This window comes from Vicugna pacos, chromosome 9 (genome assembly GCF_048564905.1).
Source record: "Vicugna pacos chromosome 9, VicPac4, whole genome shotgun sequence".
NCBI classification, from domain to species: Eukaryota; Metazoa; Chordata; class Mammalia; order Artiodactyla; family Camelidae; genus Vicugna; species Vicugna pacos.
Genome location: NC_132995.1, coordinates 77,422,994 through 77,448,069, shown reverse-complemented (window position 1 = coordinate 77,448,069; position 25,076 = coordinate 77,422,994). Strand labels below are relative to the sequence as shown.

Here is a 25,076-nt window from a genome sequence, read left to right as displayed (position 1 = left end):
GTTTGAGCCCCTCTCCTGTCTGGGCGCCCTTGGGAGGGCATGACCGCAGAGCTGTACTGTGACCCTTCCTTCTAGGGCCCCTGTCTTAGTTTTACCTGCCCTTCTGGGGAGAGTCCTTCATTGTCCGAGTATAATCTGTCGGCCGTGCGCCCTCTGGAAGAAGAGCAGTGGTGTTTTAGCAGACCGCTGTTACTGGCTGCGTCTAGACTTCTGACCCGAGAGGGGATTTTTAAAACCATTTTTCTCTTAATCAACCCAAGTATGGCACACTGTTCCTGGAATTCCAGCGTTTTCTGGGAAAGAAACCTTTCGATGCATCAGCAGGTCTCATCCCAGCCCTGAGGACTGCCATCCCCGTGCGATTCGAACCCCGTCTTTCTCAGCTGGTGTAGCTTTAAATCTTTAACATGTTGGTTGCTCTCAGAATATAAAGTGCATTTAAAGAATGCTCCCCTGTGTCAGTTTTCTGCAATAAAGGGTCTTTGTCTTGTTCTGTTTTTCTCAGTGTGGAAGCCCGCGTGTAGAACTGAGGGGTGGGCGCACACTTGCTTGCACTGTTACTGGGAAGGAGGAAGATTCTTCAGATTCCACTGTTTGTTCTTCCAGGGACTCCAGTCCACAGATGGAAGTCCTGGAAAATCCTGTCAGGAAGTGAAACTTGTAAATAATCTTTGTGCGGGTTTGGGGCATTACGGATTAACGAATTGTACAAGAAGTCTTCTTTAACCTTATAAAATACACTGTAAAGAGAACACAATTGTAGAGACGCATCCAGCCTGGAAATAACAATAGGAGACACTTGCATGTGCCTGGCGCTGCTTGGAGCCCTTTACGCGTATAGCTCGGGTGTCCCTCAGCACGGCCCGCTGTGAGCGGGGGACGCAGAGGCCCCGCTCCCGCCGCCACGAGCGGCGGAGGGCCTCGGGGCCGCGGAGCTCCCAGGGCAGAGCCGAGGCGGGAGCCCGGGCGGGCGCGGCTCAGAGGCCCTGCTTTGGAGGCTGTGCTTTGGCCTCTGTGCTCTTCTCACAGCAAGGATCACACGTGGTTTTTAGAAACTTCCTGTGCTTTTCCCATCACCTCAGCTCTAAACTCAGGACCAGAGTTTGATTCAAAAAAAGAAAAAGTCCTCCTCCTTCCCTAATGCCTGCTCCTCAAACCGACCAAACAAACCGCGGTGTCAGGAGACAGCCTCCGTCGGGAGGGGAGAGCCGAGGGGCCCGCTGCCTGGAGCGCTGCCGACACCAGACGGCCCGCCGTTCCTGGGGCTGCAGGCGGGGCCGCGACGCCGTGGCGGCCCCACTCTTGGCACCAGAACTGTCTTAGGAGCACGGGCGCTTTACCTTCACCTTCACAGCTGGTGGATCTGGCGAGCCTCTGAGACTCAGGGTGGCCTTTCACGCCTCCCCGAGGGCGGCGGGAGGGCGGCGGGAGATCCTGCCTTCTGGTCCGGCTCTCTTCCCTGCCCACCGTGTGACCTTGCGTTTCTTAAGACCTGGGTTTCGTCCCCTGCAGGTGGTGGAGGGGATGAAACCAGTGGGACTGGTTTGCTGAGAGTCTGGACGAGAAGCTCTTGCACATGACGGTGTCTCATGGACGGGGTGGCCGTGTGTGTTGGGCGGCTGGGGACCGGCGTGTCCTTTGTGAGCCTGGGCAGTCCTCCCCGTGGGCGAGTGGCGCCTGGGATGCGTGGGGGCCGTCAGGAGGCTTTGCGTCGACCTGAACGTCTCTGATCTCCAGTCCTCTCCTTACCTGCATTGCAGTGTGGACGGTGATGTGGGTGTCGACCCAGTTCTTGGCCCAAACCCCTTTTCCTTGGTTTTCCTCCCTCCTGCTTTGGGCTCGCCTCCAGTTTGCCTACAAAGTGCCATTTGTTGTGAGGGTGAAGCCGGCAATTCTCTGGGCAGCGACACTGTGGCTGCAGGCAGTTACTGTAGTTCAAAGCAAAAAGCCAAGTTGGAGTGGGAGGGACAGACAGGGCTCGTCTGTTAGAATTTTGTACATTGATTTTTGAAGGAAAGAAGGGATTAAGAGGTGACTTCTCAATAGAAATATTGTGAAATGCCCTTCGTAACAGGACAAAATCGGGCAAGGAGAAAGGGCTTTAAGAAATCACTGTTTATTACTTTGAAATCAAGTGCTTTTTACTTTTTTGAGTGGAAGCAGATGCTTTTGAGCACTTACGTGTCTGCATGTCCGCAGTGCAGCCTCGCAGGCTGGGGAACAGACGGCAGATAAACGACCCTAACAGCAGCACCCGCGTAGGTGCACCTCAGGCGTCCGCGGTGGGCCGGACGCATTCTGTGTTTCATCCTCACGGCAGTCGTGAAGGTGGGGATTGCTTTTTGAGTGTCTCATTCAAAGATTACAAAATTGAGACTCAAAGCGTTGAAATAACCTGCCAAGGGTGACAGTGTGCGTGAGTACCTGGAGGAGCTGTCTCTCATCCACAGTGGGAGAGATGAGGAAGATGTGCCCTGCTTTCCGGCAGAACCAGCATGTAATTCAGTGCAGCGTGCCACGTATACTGTAATTTCTGCAGGAGCTGAGGTTTTTGGACATTTGGTTTTTTGGACATTTTGACTAGAAAGATCAGAGAAGATTTCACAAAGAAAAATAACTTGGCAGCCTGGCCTTGAAGGATGAGAAAGAGGGTGTGTGGTAGGGAAAGGGTAGGGGAGCTGAGGGAGCGTCGGGAGACATAAAAGCAGCATGTGATGTGTTTGGGGAATGATACTGTGACAGAGTCAGGGATGTGGAGGGGAGGAGGGCAGAAAGTAGTTTGGGACAGATCACAGAGGGCCTCAAGCGTTCTGCTAAGGAATTTGGACTTCATTCCATTGCCTTTGAAGGTTATTCCATTAAAGGTTCTTGGGAAGGGAAATCCTTTGCTCTAGTCTCTGGCGTCCGTCGCTGATTCTGGAGTCAAGAAAGGAGCAGGGTGTCTGCAGCAGAGGTGCCCCGACCAGGCTGCAGCTAGGGTCACCGGGAGCTTCTTAAACATACAGATTCTGGGAACACTCCACCCCACCTGCACTCCCCAGGAGACACTGTGTTTAAAAGCCCGTGGGGGATTCAGAGTGCCGTCAGATAAGGGAATAGTGCTGTAGGCATTCTGAGGCTGGCTGTGAGTTTGTCCTTGTGCGGATGAGTTCTAAACCATAGGAGGGGGCTGGCAACCAAACCTTGGGGAAGTCTGTCTATTTAGACTTTATCGTCTGCTTTGATTCTCTGAGATATTAAATAATCTCATGGCATCATCACTTGCACATCCATGTTCCCATTCATGTCTGGAATTCAGTATCGCTCTAATTTGTTTGCCTTTGTGCTAAGCACCCCGCTCCCTTTTTTGGAGGGCGTAGTTTGAAGGAAGCAACATAACATGTGGGGCTTCCGTGGTGACTGTCCCTTCATCGACAGCCCCTCATAGAGCTCAAGCTGCAGAGTCCGCCGCCCGCAGCGTGGTGGCCGCAGGGCTGACGGCTCAGGTCTTCAGTCTCTGGGAGATGCGGGAAACGATGCTCACTTGTGTTTCCTGGGACCCAGCGTGAAGTTAGGCCATTTTTTTTTTTCCCAGATGTCACAGACCTCTCTTACTTCCGTTTCTTGAGTTCTAAATCAACTACTCAACTTTTAAAGTATAATTTTTGCTGGGAAGGCAAATAGTTCTACCAAGGGAGAAGTGATTTCTCAACATTAAAAAAATTAGAAATTGTAATTTATGCTTAAAAAAATAATGTTAGTCCAAGTTTCAGCTCTCTTTGCTCTTCCTTCTCCGCTGTCCTTTATCCTGCCGTGTGTTTGCAAATCATTCTCATGACCTTCTGCCTGTGCGGCATATTTGTAGTGGGGCCAGATTATACATACACCACTGACTTTTTCATCTGACCTCTAAATTCAGCCTTTGAGCCCCTTCATTGCTTTGAGTTTTGCTAACAAAGTCTTCTTGTTGAAAGAAATACTGTTTCCCATGGAACTTTACTGCTGGCGTGTGGAATAATAGAATCATGCTTTTTTGAGTTCAGACCGAGGGGCCTAAGATCGTAAACATTTCCAGTTTGCTACTGCTTACTTCACTTAGCTCAGCCTTGGCATCTCAGGTCCAGAGGCAGTTCCCTCCCAGTGGCATCCTCAGCCCCTCCCTGAAAATTAAAGAGAGCACAAAAATGAGACCGAACGTCTTGTTTTTCTTCACCACTCTGTTAATTTAACTAAGTCAATTGGCTTGCCCTCATTTGCCCTTTATCACACCTCCCCAAATTAATGTTTTGCGCAAATTTGATTATAACAATGTGAACAATTTCTAAGTTACTTTTGAATACAGATTGAATACTGTTCCTTGTGGCCCTTTTCTTCATCCACTGGTGGATGTTTCCAGTCTGGTTTTTTTCTCCCCAGCCTGCTTAACTCCTGTGTGGTTCTTATAGCCACGTAAGTTTCAGTGGATTTAGTGATCCTGATTGTCTGGGACACCGTATCAAATGCTTTATCAAGATCAAAGCATGGGGAGTTCATGGCATTCCCTTCCCTTGCCAGTTCAGGTGACCTGAGCCAGGCAAACCTGGAGCCTTGCAGTCGAGGATTCTGGTCGAAGAAAGGCAGCAGCCCTCCTTCCTGACTTTGCAGCAAATCTCTGTTCCTTTCTTTTCAGTATTCGTTTATTCAGTAACATGTAGCAGGACCTGCATCCTTGACCCTGTGCAACCAGTGGTTACATTCTTGCTGCAGAGAGGAAAGCGTCTGAGCCTTTCAGTCCTCCCCTCCTGCCGAGTCATGGGGCTGCTCCCCGTGAACTTGCACGCCGCAGACAGCGAGCCCGGGCCAGCTGCGCCCCGGCGGTGGCGAAGCGCAGGGTCAGGGTGGGCGGTGGGCAGCCAGCTGCCGAGTTCTGGGCTTTGCTGGCGGTGCTACTCAGGCAGGTTGCTTAAGGGCCTGTGTCTGTTTCCTGGTCTGTAAGATGGAGGCAATGGTAGTTCCTGCCTGATAGAGTTGTTGTCAGGAACAAAGTGGTTGGAATTTGTTTAGCTAGGTTTAGTTTAAAAATTGATGAATAATCTTTTAAAGGTTTGTAATAGCTTTTCTGGATTTTGCAGGCACTTTGTTTTTCTTTCACATTTTTTGCTTTAGTCACTCCACTGCAGGCAAAGGGAAGGAAAGGAAAATCAAACTGTCCATCTTTGCCTCCTCAAGTTGCTTGTAAATTGCTTTTCTTCCTTAGGACGCCGTTGTAACAGATAATTGAGAATTGATGATGTGCTCAGCGGACAGTGATGTGGGACTTACTCCCTATCAGCTCATATATTTTGCCACTTTCTGATGTGTAATTATACAAATGTTTATATATTTTTAAAATTCTTTCAAGAACGTTATTTTCTTAATAATGAACATTTTATTTATTTGACTTGTTAAGACAAATTCTTTTAAGTTGTTGGATTTTTAATGCATTATTTTTAAATGGATGTCCAAAGAGAATTAAAAACCTTTTTTCAGTAAGGAAGCAGAAATACCCACTATAGAAGATGAATAGACAAAACATGCCTTCTTAAGAAAAACGTCTTATAGGACAGTGTTTAGTCTACACAATACACACCATGATTAACAGTCGGTAAATAACTCAAGACTGTTCATCACTAGCAGTCTGTGCCGGGACAGTTTGAATGCTCTTAATTTACGTACAGGTTTTGGCATTTAGTCAAATCCTTATGGCTTCTTGCTAACCCTTCATATTTATGCTCACTAAATCACAGTACATCAGTCATCATGGCACACTTTACGTATATATTCATGTACTAACTAAAGAATGAAAGAGGAAACTTGGAAAAACATGTATTAAGATTTTGTCCTTCACAGTCTGATTTATTATTTTATTAACTACTTTTCAGCTGCCACCTAAAGAACATTTAATTTTTTATATTTATATAAAATGTATTTTTATTTATAATAAAATAATTTAACAATAATTTATATCCACACATTACTAGGGTGTGAAAATCAGTTGACCTGTTGCAAATACATGTTTATAGTTCACACTTCACAGAAGCTTGGCCAGGCGATGAAGTGTCATGATGCAGTGAGGGAGAACGTTCCAGGTTGTGTTAAAAGTGAGATTCTTCTGAGCGAAAGGTGTGCAGCACAGGGTAGTAACTCCACGGCCAAAATGCACCCACTCACTTCTCTTCAGTTATAGAGGAGGAGCAGACCCAGGGGGAGTTTGAGCTCCAATAACTGCTGCTTTGAGAGAAGGGACTTGGCAGGCGTGCGCTCCACCCCTAACACAGCGACCACGGCTCCTCCCCACAGAGTCCGCCCTGGGAACTCGGGGAGGCTGGGCACGTGCGGGTCCTGTGCACGTGTGACCTGCTCTGGCCAGGTGGGTGAGTCGGTGTGTGTGTGTGTGGAAGCACTGAGCTGAGGGACCTCGGAGCTCAGGCCGGCGGCCGTGCTGGCCTGTGTTTCTGGCGTGTGGCTGGTGCCCAGCGTCTCGCTGCAGGCTGCCGCTCTCCGTGCTCTCCTTCTCGACTTGCTCAGGACCAGAACTGTGCCCACAGGGAGCCTGGGCTCGCTCTGCAGGCAGATTTTCTTGAAAAGGTGATGTGCTTCCCCTTTCTACGTGTTTTGCCACGGGAAACGACATGCTGGCTCCCTGAAGACGGCTAATAGCCCTCTGTGGGTAAATGCCAGTCAAGCCGGCCAGTTGGCTCTGAGGACATCTTCCTTGAAAGCCATGGCCCGAGTTCTGCCGAGGCCAGGAGGGGAGTGTGAGTGCCAGAGCCCTTCACAGAAAAGCCTGGTGCGTGTGCTGCCCTGGAAGTGAGGCTGGAGACAGGGGCGCTACTGCGAAGGCTGCTGGGACAGAGAGGCAGTCTCTTAGGTAACCGATAGCTTGTCATCTTTCTGTTTGTTTGCAGAAATCCTGCTGTAATAATGGCCAAGAATCCTTACACAGAAAAATTGTGTGGCAGACACTTTTTAATCAACAGAGTAAGGTCACTCTCTTTTAAAATGAGGGAAGATGCGCAACAGCATTTTGGGATATGAGTTTATTGTCTCCTCCTCCACACCCGTTAGTCTTCAGGAAAGGTGTCTCTCGATACTTGATTTGGAGCCTCCGAAAGTGCTTTTCATCCATGGACTGCTGTACTTAGGGAGTGGAGACTTGCAAAATGAACCTCCAGTGTTTTTCCTAAATCAGTTTTATTTTTTGTGGTGTCATTTGTGCCATTCTGGGAGCATTTTTTTTCTCTTTTTATGAGGTTGTGATTTTAATATTTTTCTCTGCTTGACAGTGGTCAGGAAGAAACACTTTTCCATGAAATACAGAAGGGGCGGGGGACTAGCTGAGCTGTGGGAATCACGACGCGGTGCTTAGGCCTTGCAATTGTCAGGATATATGGATGTCGGGGCGGGTGCAACCTAAATGGCGGTGTATTAGCCAAACTACGAACGTTGAGATCCATACAGGTTAGTTACAGCATGTTTCCTTTGCTTTTTCTGAAGAATTTCATTTTTCTTTAGAAGTTTTCCTTCTGAGCTGTTGGATATTTAATGAGTAACAGGAATGAAAGCATGGATTCCAAGAGATATTTTAAAACAGAATTGTATCCAAAACATTGTAATTATTGACAGTTCTTTTTCTCCCCTAAATCAGAGACAGGAGAGAAGTTTGAGTTTAATGCCCTCCTCCCTCCCTCCCACCAGGCACTTTATGGGGAAGAAACGGCAGTGCTTCTGGAAGAAGTCTGTAAGAGGAAATGAGGAGTCGACAGGTCCAGGGCAGGCAGGGGCCCGGGGAAGGAAAAAGGTGGCAACAGAGGCAGAGCCGGACCTAAAAGGACGCTAAGACCCCTCCCCAGGAGGTCTCTGGTACTGAGCCCTGAGGGACGGGAGTGAGTCCCTGCCCTGGTCCAGCCCAGTCCCTGCTGTCCTCTGGAACTGCCCTCGCCCCTCTCCTGCACGCTCTGCAGCTCCAGAGTCTGCACTGCTGAGTGAGGTGGTGGGACGGGCGAGTGCGATGCAGCTCATCTGGAGACAGGACAGAAGCGCCAGCTTCCTCCTGACACACAGCACTGTGTGGGTTTAGGATGCAGAGTGTTACTCTCTCCCCAAGTGCCTGGGCCCTCACCCTCGCCAAGGTCTTAATCACTTAATGCATGCTTTGTTTCTTGGCTTGTCGGGAAGCTAACAGCAGTGTGCTGCTGACAGGTGAGTGTGAACGAAGCACTAAAGCAGAAGGAAATGGAAAGTGAGAGATTTCAGGTTTCACTGGAAGCAGAGGCTGTGCATTTTTGTGTGTGTGCAGTTTTTGTCTGTTTGCTTTTTCCCTTCTTTTTGAAAAGATCCTGTTAGAGAAAAAGAATTCAGGGAACAAACACTAGTCAGCTGATTAAGAACTGAGCTGGACAGACTTTGTCCCTCGGCACGTGAGTGGCTGTCCTGGTACCTTCTGAACTTTTGCCACCGAGTAATTCTGAGAAGGCTGCTGGAGCCAGCAGCGGACAGTGGGGAAGAGCACAGCATCCTCTGACTGAGCAGTCCAGCTGCGCAGGATTCAGGTGGGTCGGGAGCCTCGCTAGTTCAGCAGAGTGGTAGCGTGGGGCCTGCAGGCTCGTCTGGAGGCGAAGGGACGGCTCACAGACGGCCGCCGGGCTTGGCTTTTCTCAGAGAAGTCACTCTTGTCTTGAGAATTAGTGGAGTGTTGAGGAAATGGCCCAGGTTTTATGCTCAGGAAAGACCTCTTCTTCAGTTCTCCATCTGACCACTTTCTAGCTGAGACATCAGGACAGTTACTTAACTTTTCTGACCCTGTTTCCTCAGTTGGGAATATGAGAATAGGACTGTTTGCAGGTCTGTTGGGAAATGTAAAGACTAAGAGGAGGTTAAAATGAGATGCTAACGCTGAGCCAGAGCTTAATGTCCATCAGTTTTTTTCTACTTCAGTCAAAATTTATCTTTCTATGTAGAAGAAGCTTGCTTTATGGTCTAGTCTCCATGTTGAGTTTTGAAACAGGAATAACTCTTTCAGGCATCACCTTGATGATAAAAGGAGCCACTTATCAGAGGCAGTCCTGTGTGAGTGTTGTAACCCGACAGACTCGTGGGCAGGGGCCGGCAGGGTGCAGATGAAGCTGTCCACACCTGGAAGCCCAGAAACTCGCTGCAAAGGCAGCGTGAGCAAACTCCTAGAGCAGGCATGCTCTGCACGTGGCAGATTCTGAAACCATCTGTCACTGCCTTTTAAACGCTGCCCTAAGGTTCACCTAAGTTCTGCATAAACCCAGAACTTTGGAACTGCTGTGTGATTCTTAGAGGCACAGAGGAGTAACTGCTTTCTGGAAGAAGGCAGTATGCCGTCGTCTTTGGGGTGGAGTTGGTATGTAGAAATCTTAGGGCTCTGTGTGGGCAAGCATCCCAGCAGAGACATCCTAGGAGCCCAGAACAGTTCTTTCGTTTTTCTTTTTCTTTTTTTTTTTTTCTTTTTTTTTTTTTGGTGGCAGTTCGCGGCCACTGTGTGCACGCTCTCCCTTTGAGTCACCCAGGCGCGAGACAAGTCATTTCCCATCCCGAAGTTCTCGGCTGCTGAGCGGTAGTGGGTAACTGGGATGTGGCTCTTAACTTTAAATTTTTGCACAAATCCAGCTTCCTCTCCCCTGGAAAGGCGCGATCTTGTCTTTATACCCTCCCTCAGCCTTTTTTTGCTTCCCCCGAGGGCAGGAAGAAGACGAAAGGAGGAAAACCGCGGCAGGCAGACGGCGTGTGGCTGACTAGGTAGGCGCGGGGCGGGGAGGGCCCGGGCGGGGGCTGGGAGCGGAAGGGCCGCCCGTGCGCGCGGGCGAGGCCGCCGGCAGGGGGAGGCCGGGCCCGGCTGCCGCCTCGCGGGCCCCAGGGCGCGGGCCGCCCGCGGGGACAGCGCCGGGCGCCTCGCCCGCCCGCCCTCCCCCGCGGCCCGCGCGCCTCTCCGCCCGGCCAGCGCCAGCGCGCGGGTGGCTCTCGCTCTTTCTCTCGCTGTTGTTTCAAACAGGAAGTGCACGGCTGCCCGTGACGCGCCGCCGGCCCGCGATGGAGGAGTGAAGCCCGCGCGACGCCGCTTCCAGCCCGCGGAGCCCGCCGGAAGCCAGTCCCCGGAGAGGAGCGCGCCCCGAGCGAGCGCGGTGGCCGCCTGGTCCAGGTGCGGGGCGGGCGCCGGGCGGGCGCGCTGCAGCAGCCCGGCTCGCGTGCGCTTCCTTGCTCGCGCCGCGCTCGCTGCGTTCTCCCCCGGGGGGTGTCTCCAGGCCGGGCGCGTCGGCCCCGGGCCGCGAGGCTCAGCGAGGCGCCCGCGGGACCTGCCCGGCTTCGCACTCGCCCCGGGCGGGAGGCTGCCCGAGTCCGCAGCCGCCCCCTCCAGCCGCTGCTCTCCTCCTGCTGCCGCCGAAGTCACGGCTCTTTGTTCCTTTGTTCGCCAGGCCAGGGGTTATCTGCATAAGTGGGTGGCTTGGGTGTTACTGAGGGTGAGAGGAGTGGGGACCTGGCGGAGAGAGGATGCGCTGAGGGTGAAGTGTGAGGGAAGGGGAGCGAGAGCCTTGGTGTCTAGGCTCAGAGCTCCCACCTCCTCAGCCGCTGGAGCAGGGATCCCCGCTCTTGGCTTTCTGTTCTGGGGGAGCTGGGCCGTCGGAACTGGGGGAATTGGCGATGCAGACACACACCGGAAAGGCAGTGACCGGGAATAGGGGCAGCTGATTCGGACATGTTTAGTCTGGAGTCTGGCTTGTTACCTTCAGTCGCGGTTTCTTAGCCAGACTCCCTTGCTGAGACAGAGGTTCTTTTAAAGGTAGGAGCCTGACAGCTTTATTCATTTAATGCCCGTTTCCATCAGAGTAAAATTGAGAACGACTTTTCTCAAATTCACTAGGGAGATGATGACTTCACAAGCTTATCTTGCTCTATCTCAAAAGTTTATAGGTGGCGAGCAGAATGCTAGAGGCAGAGGCTGGTTTTATGCACAGACTTTCTACTTGTTCGTTTCCCTAGCACCTCCTCTCTCTGCAGACTAAATCAGATGGACGTCCCCCCAGTGAAAGCCTGGCCTTGTTTCTCCACCTCCGTTTGTCCAGCTGGTGGAGGGACACTAGGGGAGGTATGACCGTAAAGGAGAATCAGTTTGTTGGAAAGATTGTAGCCTCAAAGTAAATGTTTGAATGATGTTCAAGCTGGTAGCAACTTCTTTCCTTTTCTTTTGGAGGAAGGGATCTGAGCATATGACCTGAGGGGAGGGAAGTGAGATTCTGCGAAGAAGGGTCTCCTTCTGGAGCAGGGAGGGGACGTGCTCCATCACTGTACTGTGCGCACTTAGCCCCTCACCTTGTTGGTGCCCAGAGTCCCTCCAGAAGCAGGGTTAGTTGTAGAATTTAAACTCATGGTGTTGTACGCTGACTATACCACTCTAATGCTGAAGGTTTTATTATAAAACAGTTACTACATCATTAATTTTGCTTTGAAAGGAAAATCCTTTGTAGGTACTCAGCCTGGTAAACTTGTACTGCCTCCTCCCTGCCTTCTTTCTCCTGTTGGCAGCATGGAGGTAATTTGAATGATAAGATCCCAGTATTCCAGGAGTCCTTCAGAACTTTAATCTCCCCTAAAATACAGCAGCTTTGAGCATTGTGATAATATTAGTAACTGGCACAATTGCATTCACCTTAAGTAGGCAAGATACACCATGAGCACCGAGCAGTGAGCTTCATCTTTTCCTAGATAAGTAGATGTGGACTTCTTAAATTTGAGTTTAATTGTGAGATGTCTGTGTTTATACCTCTTCTTGCCAAATGCATCATGGGATTAAAAGTGGAAACAAGCCATTAAGAGAGACTCTTGGAAGGCCTGTGCAGCCGTAGTGTTTTGCCTGTATTTTTATGCCCAGGTGTGCTCCTGGCCCCCTGGTTCACTAATTTACTTGAGGACTCTCATCAGCAACTGTCACTGTTTCAGGATGAAACAGAACAGCCTTTGTGACCTCCCAAACTTGTCCCCTGTTTAGGAACAGGATTTACTCCCACCCTAGCAGAATTTGACAATAATTACTTAATAACCCAGGAATAATGGTAACTGGCCTTTGGATCTTCATTTTCTGCTTACAGAACACATCTTCTGTATCTCATTTATAATTTATTACTCCTTTTAACAGCCTGGTAAAATAGGATTCATTTGTTCCATTTTATGGAGGGGAAACTGAGTCTGATAAAATGTGACTTGTCAGCGGTCACGTTAGTAAATGGACATGCTGGGACGTGAACAAGAGTCTTACGATGTAGGCGCGTGGCTCTCGTGACCTGGAAAGCGCTGCTTGCGGAAGAGATGGCGGTGCTGACGCGGGCGGTCTTCGCCGTTGCAGAAGAGAGCTGACCCGTGCTGATCGAGACGGCCTTTACCTGACGCTCCGGTCTTTTCCCATTCGTCTCTACCCAGAGCTCCAGGGGTTTTGTTGTTTTGTTTTTTTCCATGTTTGAAATTCACACTTACTCTGTGTTCGTGGCTACGTGTAGCTGTGTTGGCGTCATTGTGATTTGTCTCCTGCTGTCAAAATCCTGATGGCGTATTTTAATTTACAGATGTCTGATGTCAGATCTTAGGGAACGGTATCTTTTTGAAGGGTCAGATTAGCAAAGTTTAACTCTTTAGAATAAAAAACAACACTTCTGGTTACTCCAGGACAGTTTACATGCCAGAAAAGAAGTAAGTTAACAAATTAATAAATGACGTGTATGACTCTCCCCACATACTGCACGACCACCATACCTAGCCCCCAGCCTCCCCACCCCAGTTCAGGATAACTTACTGAAAAGCTCGTATTATGGAAAGACATGGGAAAACCCATATACATTTTGTGTATTAAATATCTTTGTGATACTCCCAGATGGAAAAAAGTTTATTTTTCTTATTTTTGCAGTGTTTAAAGCTGAGCCTCTCTTTAGCTGAGGTTTTATGTTGCATCGAAAAGAATATAAATTAAAACTCAGAGTACATTTTCACCAGGAGATGCTAGATAAAATATTTATTTTCTCTTCGCCGATTGGAGTATCTACAGTGATCTAAAACTTCTCCTGTGTAGAATTGTGTTCAAGCATCAGAAGGTTGGGGGGATGGGAGGGGGGAGGAAAGAGAAATAAAATGAGTGATCTTTTCTTCCGTAAATGAGGAATGGAACGACACATGCGTATTTTCCTAACACACAGTGCATTGCCGCTGCTGTTCTGAACAGGTGCAGGGGCAAGTGAGCTAAGAATGAAAGGGTAGCTAGCTTTGATGTTAAATGCCAAGGAAACGTTTATGGTCGGGAGAGGCCGAGGAGTGGAGATAAATGTGTGCTGGGATTTTCATTTTTTTCAACCCCCCCTTCTTTTCCCTTCATGTCTATTATGAAATAAAAACTAACTTCAGTTGGAAATTGTAAACTTTAAAGCAGTGATTCTCAGCCTTTGCAGAAATCGGTGCTGCACTTTCATTTAATACTGAAAGATTTCAAAGATTTTTTTTTGACTTTTTAGAGTTTCACTTCTTACTTCTGATGATTGCTCATATTTAGTGTCGCGGTTACTGTTTAAGATTACTCCGCTGCACGTGCACCGGAAACAAGGACCACAGCATCTTCCCGTGTTTGTAAGTAGTAGGACGTGTGTGTGTGGCGCAGGGTTCCGCCTGCAGCTCTCTGCCAGGGTCCCGAAGTCCACAGGCCGGGACTCAGGACCAAAGAGAAGCAGCTGCTCCAGGCGAAGATGCAGGGGTGGTGGCGCGGAGGGACACCAGCCACCAGGCTACGAAGGCTGCCGGCTGGAATGCTTCCTCCGCGTTGTGTGTTAAGCAGTTGACGTGTAAGTCCTGACCTTGGGTCTGAGTCTGTCTCCGGGTTCACTGTTGTCATGGTCAGCCTTCAGGCCCTGCAGTTACCTCACTCGGTCGTGGATAACCGAGCTCCTCTAAGAGCGTTCTCCCTGCCGTGTGTGAGTTCCCCTTCCTGATGTTTGTGGCATCGGGACTCCGACGCCCGTCGCAGGGGCACCACGGTCATGACGGCCACCAGCCGCAGCCTCCCGTGCATTTCCCGGAGCTAAAAGAGCCTCCCCAGCCTTGACCTTGACAGTTTTCAATGAGTATACGGAAGGAGAGAGGTTACTTACCCTGCCCCGCCGAGTGGGAGACCGGCGGGTAAGTCCACGCTGAATCTGTCTCTGGTTCCCCGTCTCTTGCTGTGGCTTTGGCGTTCTGTCTGAGAGGGACTGAGCTCAGCGCCAGAATCTGTCTGGGTCAGGGCGTGACGCTCCTACTTCTGGTTTAAAAAAAATCACTTCCGTTTACTGAATGCTTTGCATGCATCATCTCTGACCTTCCTGGTGGTGTGCAGGGTGGGTAACACCCCTGTTTTATAGGTAAAGAAACCGAGGCGAGTGCAGATTGCCGCTTACCCAGGTTGCACGGACAGCCGAGGCCGGCCTCGATCCGGGTGTGTCCGTCCCCCGGCTAAACGGTTTCTGTCATTACATCTGCTGCTTTTCAGCAAAGGTTAAGTGAAAACCAGACAGGACATGCAGACTTCAGGAACAGGGACATGGAAAGGCCCACATGTTTGTACGTGTCTTGGCTGCCGGGCGGCATGTGTGCGCTTTGTCCCCCGGGGGCACGAGTACACGGGCTCTGCTGCGGAGGGGTTCTCGGGCGCGCTGTCCGCGCGCAGTGCGGCCTCGCGCGCCCACCAGGACTGCACGGTCGGTGCTTCCGTTTCTTTTAACGAGTTTCCTGATTTTCGCTAACCTGATAGATGGTTGTTCTGGCTCATAGTTGATTTCGCCCTTCTGTGATGGCAGATGAGGTGAAGCCTCTCTTCATTTCCTGGTTTAGTTTCCCTTTTCTGTGAATCAGACCTCCTGCCTTGTTCTTGGGAGCGTTCGTTGAAGGAATTCTTGTGGAACCCTTGTGTGTTCTGTAAATTACCCCTTGTTAGCTGTGGCTGCTGTGAGCCCCGTTCCCAAGTACTTCGCTCGTCTGCTACCTTTGTGTGCCTTTCATTAGCAGCAACGAAATCTTTTCTTACCCACCAGTTCTTGACATTATTGTGGTCTGTGCATTTTGAGTCATTTAAGAACTCTTCCCCTATTCGGGGCTCACAACATAATCTCTCCTCCCATTTTTAGCTTCATGGGTTTACTCTCTTACGTCTTTAAAACAATTTGGAGTTTAAGGTCTGAGGCGTAAATTCGTTTTTATTTTTAGAAAACTGTTCACGTTGTGAGCCAGTTTCCTCGGTACTGTTTACCGAGTGATCCCCTCCTTCGCCGCAGGTTTGCGGGGCCGCCTCCAGCACCTGGGTGCACATTTATGCAGATCTCTTTCTGCGGTCTCTGTTTTGTCCCAGTGGCTTACTTGTGCGTTCCTGGGTCATTGATTCACTTTTTAAATTACTGTGGTTTTGAAATATGCCTTATCTTGTTACACGTACATTTATATGAGTTGATCTTATTAGCATGATTGGTACAAATTTAAAAGTTCACAAATATTCTAGGTTATTGTGAGTTGGCTTTCTTGTTCTTTTTTGCATGTGTGTTAACTCTGTACCTGCAGATTTGTTTTCTAGAAATGTGTTTACTCCTCTGGGAACAGTCCTTATTTATTTAGTAACATAATTTACTTTAGTCTTAACATTCCATTTTATTATTATTATTTTTATCTTTAGCAATTCTGGCTCCCTTTCACGTGTGGGCTCTCTGGAGGGCAGTGGGGGTCTCACTTTGGAGCCCTCTCTTGCTCCTTCAGTGCTCTGCACGTGCCTCTGTAATGAGGGTGTGCACTCCTGGTATATGGCTCTTAAATGAATGTTTTATGAGGTGTGACGCCATCTTCCAGGGCTGAATATGCTTGAAAGCCTGTTAATTATAGATGTTCCTTTTATTATCGGGAACACATTGCCAGTTTCAGCTTGGTTTTCTCCGAGTTTACTTTGCCTCGCTCCGTTCCCAGTTCCCTGGGTCTCATTCCTCCTCAGTCTCCGATGCTTGCCACACTGGATGCTAGGTTGCTTCATTTGATAAGTGGGCACTTACATGCCTTGGCAGAATACAGTGTACTTTTTCCTTAGTGTGTGGGATGATGGCATGTTGTGCATAACATGGCTTATTATACATAAATTATTGCAGGGGACAAATTTTGGCCACAAAATAGATACTGCATGACGTGGTTCCTCTGGGCCCTCGGTGCTAGGGTTATATGGGCGATGGGCTCTGTTTATTTGTTTTTCTTCTGTCTGCAGTTCTCCAGGAGCTTTATGGATGTAGGAGAGGGCTGCAGGCTAACTACTGACATTTACTGAGCTTGCACAGAGCCTGATAAAGTGATAATGCAGAATGTTCTACAGTCCACAACTTGCCTCTCAACCAGTGCCCTTGAGCTGTGGGACTTGTTCTCCTGTTAAGCAGGAGCTGTTAGATACTCACCTGGGTTTGCCGGTCACAGCCCCAGGCCTGACGGAACGTGCGTCCTCAGGAGAGGACCTGATCGGTGCCATGTTTTCCGTCCTTCATTCTGGCTCCTCTGTGCTCACCTCACCGGCTGTCAGGTCCGCCTGTCTCACCAGCCTCCCCTCTCACTCAGTTATTCTGACGTAATTGACAGCCACGCTGCCTCATTCACTCAACAGCCATTCCCTGAGCTCCGGACTGTTAAGTCTTAGTTCCCTGATCTCCGCCCTCCTGCCTGCAGTCCCAGTGCTCAAATCCTGAAGACACTGTGTGAGTGTGACACAGTGCCTGCCCTCAGAAGACAGGCACGTAAATTATTAACTGGAATTGAGGATGGAAGTACTTTACAGCGATACATTGTAATCAGTAGTGGTGGAGAGCGGGGCACACAGGAGGGCGCGATTTGCTCTTCGGTTTTGAGGAAACAGTACACAGAGCAGGTGCTGGGTGTTTGAGGGTCAGGACTATTTACCAGGCTGAGCAGAAAGGAGAGAACAGAAGAAACAGCCCCGGTTCAGAGCGCGGAAGGGCTCAGCATGAGGAGCACCAAGGAAGAGGGACAGGAGCAGAGACTCGTGGTGCAGAGCGGGGAAGGGGCGGGAGGTGCCTCTTGGTTCAGATTCTTGCTCCAGCCCTGTCAAGGGCCAGGCATGCTATTTCTGGAAGTGTAGCCCTCTTCCTGGCAGCGTTGTGGGATCATCAAAGGTGCAATAAGTGCTTAAATCACTGTCTTAAGTTATGCAGAAAGCAGGCGGGGAGAAGGCCAAGGGCTGCTAAAGTAATCCAGGGGAAAATAATGAGGACCCCAACGAAGTGATGGTGGGGCGGGTGGGAATCACTGAGGGGAAGGAACTGGTGCTGGTTGGTGGGAGGCGGGAGAGGGTAAGAGGGAAGAAGGGAGACGGCTCCTGGTGTTTCTGGCTGGGGAGAGTCGCTCTGCGAAGGCGGCACTGGTCGGAGGGGAACACGGAGGAGCGGGCTTGGAGGGAGAAGAGCGAGTCCAGCTGGAGGCGTTCTGCTGACCTGGAGCGGCCGGGAGCCCGGAGAGAAGTCAGGGCTGCAGACCTGTCGGGGAGGTACTGGGACTGACGGCTGCAGCCACGCATGTGTGAGGTCCCCAGGGGTGCCCACGGCCCAGAGACCCCGCAGGCAGAGGAAGGGGAGGGAGAAGGGGGCCAGGAAGACCCACCCACGCGGACGGTAGTGGTGCCGAGCACCGGGGCGTCGTGCTGTTCCCGTGTGTTACATCATAGGATCTTCACAGCAGTGCTCCCTGAAGTGCTTATCGCCCTTGTCTTTGCCAGATAAGTTGTCTAAAGCTCGGGAGAGCAACTTGCCCCACCGCCCAGGAGCAAGTAGGGAAGAGCTGTCAGGCCTGTCCGAGGGCACGGGAAAGTCAGGTGGAGACTGAAAATGGGAGACTGGATCTGGCAACTAGGTGTTCAGGTGGCAGCCAGAGGGCTCTGGAGGGAGGAGGGAGTGGGGCTTGAGAAGTGGGGGCGGCCTGCGCACACACCTGTCCGTGTACAGGCTTGGGCTCCGTGTGTCGTGGTGACTGGCGTTTGTGTTTTGGAGGCAGACGGGGGAAGACATGCCTGCAGGTTGGAGAGGGAATAGCTAACGGAGCAAGGCCTCCAGAAAGCCAGGCAGTGGGTCTGGGTGCCGAGTGCTCGGGGGCCTGCCTCGGGAGGGAAGGGGACAGTGGCGGCGTCCCTTTGGGGGGCCATCTGCCAGGGGAGCCGAGGAGGACGGAGGTGGTGTGACTGGAGATGAGTGTGTGGGTAGCGGGGCGGGGGGCGAGAAAGTTCGCTCCTGGTGGCTTGCGTTTTCTCCGTGAGCGGGGAGCAGACCCGCTGCTGAGCGCGAGCAGGCCTGCAGAAGGCAGCCGAAAGTCAGTAACAGCCAGCGTGGAAAGACATCCTTGCTGATGAGGACGCGTGATGGGCGTGGGCACTGAGGCCCCACCTGGGGTTCTGTCGCTGGGGACTAGGTGCCGCTGGTGGCTTTTGTTTTTTCTTTCTTTCTGTCTTCTGGTTGATAAAGACAAGTGCCACAAATGGCCTTTTAGAACAGACCTCACAGGCCTCGCCTGAAGTGTCCGGTTTAGATGGTGATTTCAGGAAGCCCAAGGCAGAAGGACCCACGCTGAGCTCAGGGAGCCTGCCTTCTGGTCCCGGTTCTCCCACCGATGGGTGGGCACGGGGAGGCCGGCCATCTCCCTGCGCCCCGGTTCTGCCGTCTCTCACTGGGTGAGGGTCCGCGTCACGTCCCCTCAGAACTTCTGTGAGACTTGACATCGTTGCACAAAAACGAGTGGACAAAAAAGTAGGAGCAGCCAGACTCCTGTCACTCACCCACCGTCCACGAGTTCTCTGACGGCAGCTCCCACGCCGTGCCTTTGGAGCACCGAGGCCCGGACAGCTGCCAGGGACGGCGCCCAGCTGCCCGCCCATGGGCTGCACTGGCCCCGGGGCCGGGGAAGCAAGTCGGGAAAGGGGGAGCAGACGTTGGGGGGGCTGTGATGGGGGCTGGGGTGTTGCTGTGCGCCACACTCGCTGAGGCACCCCGGGTCCTTTCCTGAGGGTGGCCGCGGTCTGCGTTCACTGCCTACGTGGTTTCTTTCCCTCCATTACTGTGTTTGGTTTCTGCTGGGTTCGTTTCTCCCTCTTGGCTGAAAGTGTGCCACGTAGAAGAGAACCCAACAGTTGGTTGAAGGAGCTCAGGCGTTACTTGTAGCCTCTTCCCTTCAGTGTCTTTTCTCCTTCCCAGCTCCGTCATGGCGCCTGATTTTCTTTGCCTGTAGAGAAATCAGAGACAGTCTGAAGCATTTCTTCACTCTTGTCGGTGCACTGTGTTCTTCCCTGAAGATTTATTCTGCAAAGCCATTAAGTGTCTGCCTCCCGTTAGGAACAGTGCAGGAGGGTGTGGCGAGCGCCGAGAGCTGAGTCCGGACCCAGTGGGCGGCTCAGAGGTCACTGTAGTGACTTAACAAGTCTAAGCAGGTGAGAAGCACTGTTTTTAAATTAAGCCTCTGATATTTCTCTGTGCTGTTGCATATTTGAGAGAAACATGGGCATTTCCTTTTTTCTTCCTTAAGCTGTTGCACAACTTAATGCTTGGAAAATTCTTCACAGGAAGAAACAGGGTGTAACAGTGTGAGACTTTTTAAAAAAAATGTACCCTTTTAGGTTAAATCTGAAAATATTATTCTCTCCCTCACCCCCCAGCTCTGATTTCCTTCTGAAAGTCTTAATATCACCCCATGGTTAAATATTATTTGAAGTAAGACATAGTTAAAAAACTAAAACCACGTAAACATGAAATTAAAACGTAGTCTATAAATGTGTTCTTCCATTTCCTGAGAAGCAACAGGAAGGGTTTGCTTTCTCAAAATAAACTGAGCAGCCTGACTGTGAACTCAGAGCAGCTGAGATCAAAGATTCCAGCGTCATCACTCAACGGGAAAGTTTCAGTCATTTTTCCTAACCTCAGAAAATCAAGTCGAACACTCTTTTTTTAAGCACAAGGAACCAGGACGTGTATGTAGAGCTCAGAACCCTTCCTTTGCGCACGTGACGCTGCCGTAGCCCAAGTGCTGACTGCCTGATGTCGAGAAGGGTCCGCTTCCAAGACGCAGCTGGTCGGGGCCGGCAGCTAGACACGCGCTGCGGGCGAGTGTCCTTCGGCGTCTCACGTGGAAAGAACAGGGGACACGAAAGCCAGCCGAGCTTCTACGTCCACGTAGTGTCGGAACGTGAGCTCGGACCTGCTGGGGCAGTGGACTGCTTCGTGGCTCTGCTGGTGGGAGAAGCTCAGCAGCCCGTGTTGGACTTGGGGACGGAGTCTGCGGTGGTGACAGTGTGCATGAGAGCGCTCGGGCAGGAATGGGGACGTCTGTTAGTCTTTCTCCACTGCCAGGAACAAGGAGTGAGAGCCCCTCCTAAAGAGAGGAAGTCAGCTGTGTTGTGGTTGGCAGGTTTCTGTCTGTGAGCTATAAGCAAGATTAGGGAGAAAAATATGTGGTAAGTATTCATCTGTCACTAATTAGTGGGCTCAAAGTTATGCAATTTTAATTTTCTCAAATAATATAAAGCAGGTCAGCATTTTGAAGTCTTGGACAGTGTTTGTATGTATTTGGGAAGGTGTGTACACTGATAACTTTATAGATGTTCTCAGTGGACCAGGTGTTTTCCGGTATTTGTCTTTCAAGGAAAGGTAGAGAAAGCCGTGCACAGCCCGTGACCTCGGTTCCTCTCTCAGTCCCCGTCTTCAGCTTATCTAAGTCTTGGTATTTACAGTGGGTCCCTTGTGGATGACAAACACAGGGTCTCTTTTTTAATCTTCTCTGACAATCTGTCGTTTAATTGTTGTATTTGGGTGATTCACACGTAAAGTAGTTATTGCTGTGGTTGGACTAGTATCTGCCGTGTTTGTCTGATTGTGTTCTGTTTGTTGCACTGGCTCTGTTTCTTTTTTCCACTTCTTTTTTTCTGTGGTTTTAAGTGAACATTTTATATAGTTCCATTTTGCCTCCTTTTTAGCACATACTTGCTTTACAGAGTTTTAGTCCTAGCCCTAGAGCTTACAAATGATCTCACTTGCTTAAAAAAACAAAACAAAACACCAAAAACAAAACGTGTGTGTGTGCACAGAAAGCAGCTTGCAAGGATACACGCCAGGACACCGAGTCCTTACCTCTGAGCAGCAGGGTAATAGGTAATAATTCTTTTTTATAGTTTTCTGTATTGTCTGTATTTTTAAAAGTACCAAACAGGTACTACTTTTATAATCAGAAACAACAAGGCTCTTTTCATTTTGAAGAAGCGGAAAAGGCAAATCACAGCAAAGCAGGCCGACAGTCGCTCACGGGTCTGGTGCGCCCTTTCTCCGCTGCGCACTGACCCACCGCCACCAGCAACCTCTGGGAGCAGGTGGGAGAGGGCTTGGCTGCCGCTCGCCTGCGGCGGGAAGGTGGCCCACTCCTGCCTGCGCCTCTGCCCACAGCGGGAGGGCAGCCTCTGAGTGACTTAGCAGCAGTCCACCCTTGGTTTGACAAAGAAAAGGTTTCTGTTTAATACAGAGTGAACCAAACCCCTCTGTTTCTGCGTAATTAAGTTTCCCTCTACATAGAAATGTCTTGATGCCGCTTAACTGTCTTTCAGAAAAATAATGAGCAGAGTAAGAACACTTGAAGACCAGTTTAAAGTACAGCCTTCCTCGTAAAACCTGCAGTTCTTTGGTTTCCTGCCGAGAGACCTGCTCCCCCTGGGCGGGGTGGGGACGGGCCTGCTGGGGCTGGCGTCATGGCCGCAGGCGAAGGCACTGTGACTTGCCGCGAGGCTGCCGTTCCATCTGGACGTGGGGGAACCGTCCCCCTTGTGAAGTTTAGGGAAGGTCACCGGCACTGTCCTTGCAAGGTTAACGGTGTCTTCTGAGCTCACTTGTGCGTGTAAAGCAGACCTGAGGGAGGTTTGAGAAGGTTGTAGGGCTTAGTGCAAACAGACGAAATGTGGTTCTTAGTACCAACTAACCTGCTGGGTGTTTTCAAAAAAGTCGTAAGTTTTATAAACCCTGCAGTTTGTTGGCCTGGATAATTGGGACCATTATCTTTTGCTGCTTAACTGCTGCATTCAAGTAAACAAAAGACAAATGACTTTCTGTGTCTTCTGAAAGAAGAGCCTAAAAAAAGCAAACCACTTTTTTCTCTACTTCCAAGTGAGAAAAGCTCAGTTCTCCACTTTAATACGTCTTATTACTGGAGCCAGGCGATTTTACTTAAGGTGAGAAGCAAAGTAGCAGTCTGCTTAAAGCTCACAGAATTGCACGTTCTGATACGCACAGAAACAACCGGAAAAGGGACGAAATGATAAAATGTCATCACAGTAAATGTATTGTTGCAGCTGTGTTCAAACGTACACATTTTGAAGGGAGTACAAAATATAAATATTGCTCTTCAAGGAATCACGAGTGAAATCGAACAGGCTTTCTTTATAAAATTGTGACGTTGAATATTTTACAAGAAGTAGAAGTCAGAAGTCCAGCTTCTGGGGTGCTCATTAAGATAAGCCGGAAGCGTTGCTGAGTTTACATTTGCAGTGTGAATGGTGTCAGCAGGCTGTTCAGTAGGGTGGGGAGTAGGGTAAGTGAGTTGACTCCTTTTTAAACTCGTTTCTGAAGAGGAGCCGTGGTACGTGGAAGCACCGTGGAGGAGCCGTGGCGAGGTCCAGGCCTGTGGCTGTTGGCCCGTTTCTCTAGCTCCCTCTGACCTGCTGTCCCTTCGCCCTGGTGGTAGCGGGTCAGGGTCTGCACTGCGACATTCTCTCTGCCTTTCTGCTCCCCAGGCACAGCTGTGAAAATTACTTAAGTGGGGAGTGGTTTGGGGGTAAGAATTGTGAATGGAGGAAAGAAATAATCCTCTCATTATTTAAATACAGGGAAAGAGGATTATCTGCAACCCTGAGCTTTTGCCCCCAAAGAACTGATAGTGTAATAGGTTATCTTTGCTTTTATAAATGTAAACCATAATGCTTTAATAACTGCCCTTAGGGAAAAGTCAGCAGGCACTAATTTCAAGCTACCTTTTCATCCATCTGTGTGTTTCATAATCAGTTGCTCTTTGGAAGAAGTAGGGGCTTGTGATCCGTCCTGCCACAAATGCCCAGCATGAGATCCACATCCTAGAGCAGAGCTTTGGCAAAGAGGCCAGCTCCCATTTTGTACTTTCAAGGAGGTGGTTGTAAGCAGTGAAGTGAAAATTTAAAAACTGCAAAAATGGTTTTGGCAGTAACTCATAAAAATACTAAAATAATCTTTATATAATTGGCAAATTGGTATATATTTTATAAATACATATAATGAACAAAATACATGACATACTTTATGTATTTGCTAAAATAGAGTTCTCTGCCTTTTTAGTGTTTAATTCTAGATGAGTAATTGTTGTGTTTTAGGGGGCAGTACCACTAAGGCCGAAAAGCAACGTTTTTACAACAGCCTTAAAGTACAATTTACCAAGTAGTGTTCCCACTTTATGGACGGAACCTAAGAGCTGAGTAGTTGAGTTTAAGGGCACGCGTCAGATGAGGTGTTCCTCCCAAGGGAGCCTCCCTTGGTGCTGGGCGGGGAGCTCACAGACCTCTTGCTTAAGATGGCTTTTATCTCAGCCATTCCAAGATAAGGGAAATGTACATTTTCAGCCTTTCTGGAAGAAATAAAAACCTCTGCACTCTGATCTTTCAAACTAATAATATTTTAAACTAAATTTGTTATGCTAAAACTTCTTTCTGTGGCCCCTAGAGAGAGAAGCAGACAGAGTGACCAGACGTGCCCTGTGCAGCACGCTGTGTGGGTAACGCCGAGCCGTGCGGAGGCAGAGGCAGGGGTGGGGGGTGGTCGGGACCCTCTGCTTCTGTTTGCCTCCTCAGCGGTCCTGGTAACCGGGCACATTAACAAAGGTCTGTCTCCCGCTTTAAAGAGATTAAAAATGATTCTCCCTTTTCAACTCTCTGCTTCTGGGGAGCCCACAGAAGCCAAGCCTTGTTTATTGGAGGTTTTCCTGGCAGAGGCCGGGCCAGACGTGAGCGTCCTCTCGTGTCTCTCAGTTTAGCCTTCCTTTGTTTCCCGTGCTTGGCTGTGAGGAAGGGACCCTGTTCATGAGCCTCGGTGCCTTTCGTGTATGGTGCATTCTTAAACAGATTCCATTTTGCTCTGACCCTTTGAGATTTTTTAAATTGCTTTGTCCCGGTTCCTGAGCATTTTTGAAATATTAAAAACGTTCACGAGGGGGTGGGCCATGGGAAGACTTCCCAGCGTTGTTTGTTCTTCGCCAGTTGTGCGTCCGCACGGAGAAGTTCAACGCCGGATTAAATTCCGCCAGGTGCGCTGGTCACTGGGACTGACGGTCCCAGTTCTTTTGATATTTAAATCCGTATTTCTAAGGCAGAAAGTGCCGAGTGGGAGCCTCTTAACCCAAGTGTCTGTGCTGAGCTGTTCCCATTGTCCCGTGAAAGAAAGGCCTTAAGTAGTGCCCGGGTTGGCCCTGGAGCTCCGTGTCAATGGTAAGGATCAAAAGATTGGTCTGCTCTCAGATTTTTGTCTTTGAACCAAGACTTTCCAAAAAGAACACAGACTTGTTTGAATCTTGCCGCCTCTGGGTGTGAGTGGTTGTGCAAGGCGGCAGTATTTTTTCAACTATTCATAATAGACGCAGAGGTATGAAATTGCAAGAAAAACAAAAATACGTTGCGAACAACTGTACAAAGCAGCCTTTGAACGCAGGTGGTCCTCAGCCTGGCGGGCTTGCTGCTCTCCCTCCACCTCATGGGGGACACCGTCCGTGCGTTCCCACGTGGCCGTGTTCCACAGCACGGCCTTCTCACTCAGCCCCCATCTCAGTGAGCTGCCGGGTTGTCTGGATTCTATCTTAGACCTAAATTCTTAAATGTTATCTTTTATCTCTTGAAACTCTCCAGTGTGCCGCTCCCACACAGAGCTGCCGTGTGGCCTCCGCCCTGTCCGGTGCCTTCCCTGACTCTGCCCTCCAGCGCCTTTTACACACTGAAGTCTCAGGGCTTTTTACAAAACAAAACTTTTCATTGCCCT

The 25,076-nt window shown here is 49.9% G+C and overlaps 1 protein-coding gene across 7 annotated transcripts in view; it reads left to right on the top strand.

Moving 5' to 3' along the window:
* The window catches only part of LRRC8D (leucine rich repeat containing 8 VRAC subunit D), a 92,795-nt gene that overhangs the window by 10,782 nt on the left and 56,937 nt on the right, over positions 1-25,076 (top strand). For 5 of the 7 annotated variants that reach the window (XM_072968278.1, XM_072968275.1, XM_072968276.1 and 2 more), the window contains exons 2-3: positions 9,709-9,762; positions 10,016-10,162. The exons of 1 other annotated variant lie outside the window; for it this stretch is intronic. The gene's annotated coding sequence lies outside the window, so the exon portion shown is untranslated. Of the gene's footprint in view, positions 1-9,708; positions 9,763-10,015; positions 10,163-13,602; positions 13,627-25,076 lie in introns of those variants that run through there. One more of the 7 variants, XM_072968281.1, reaches the window with a different exon arrangement.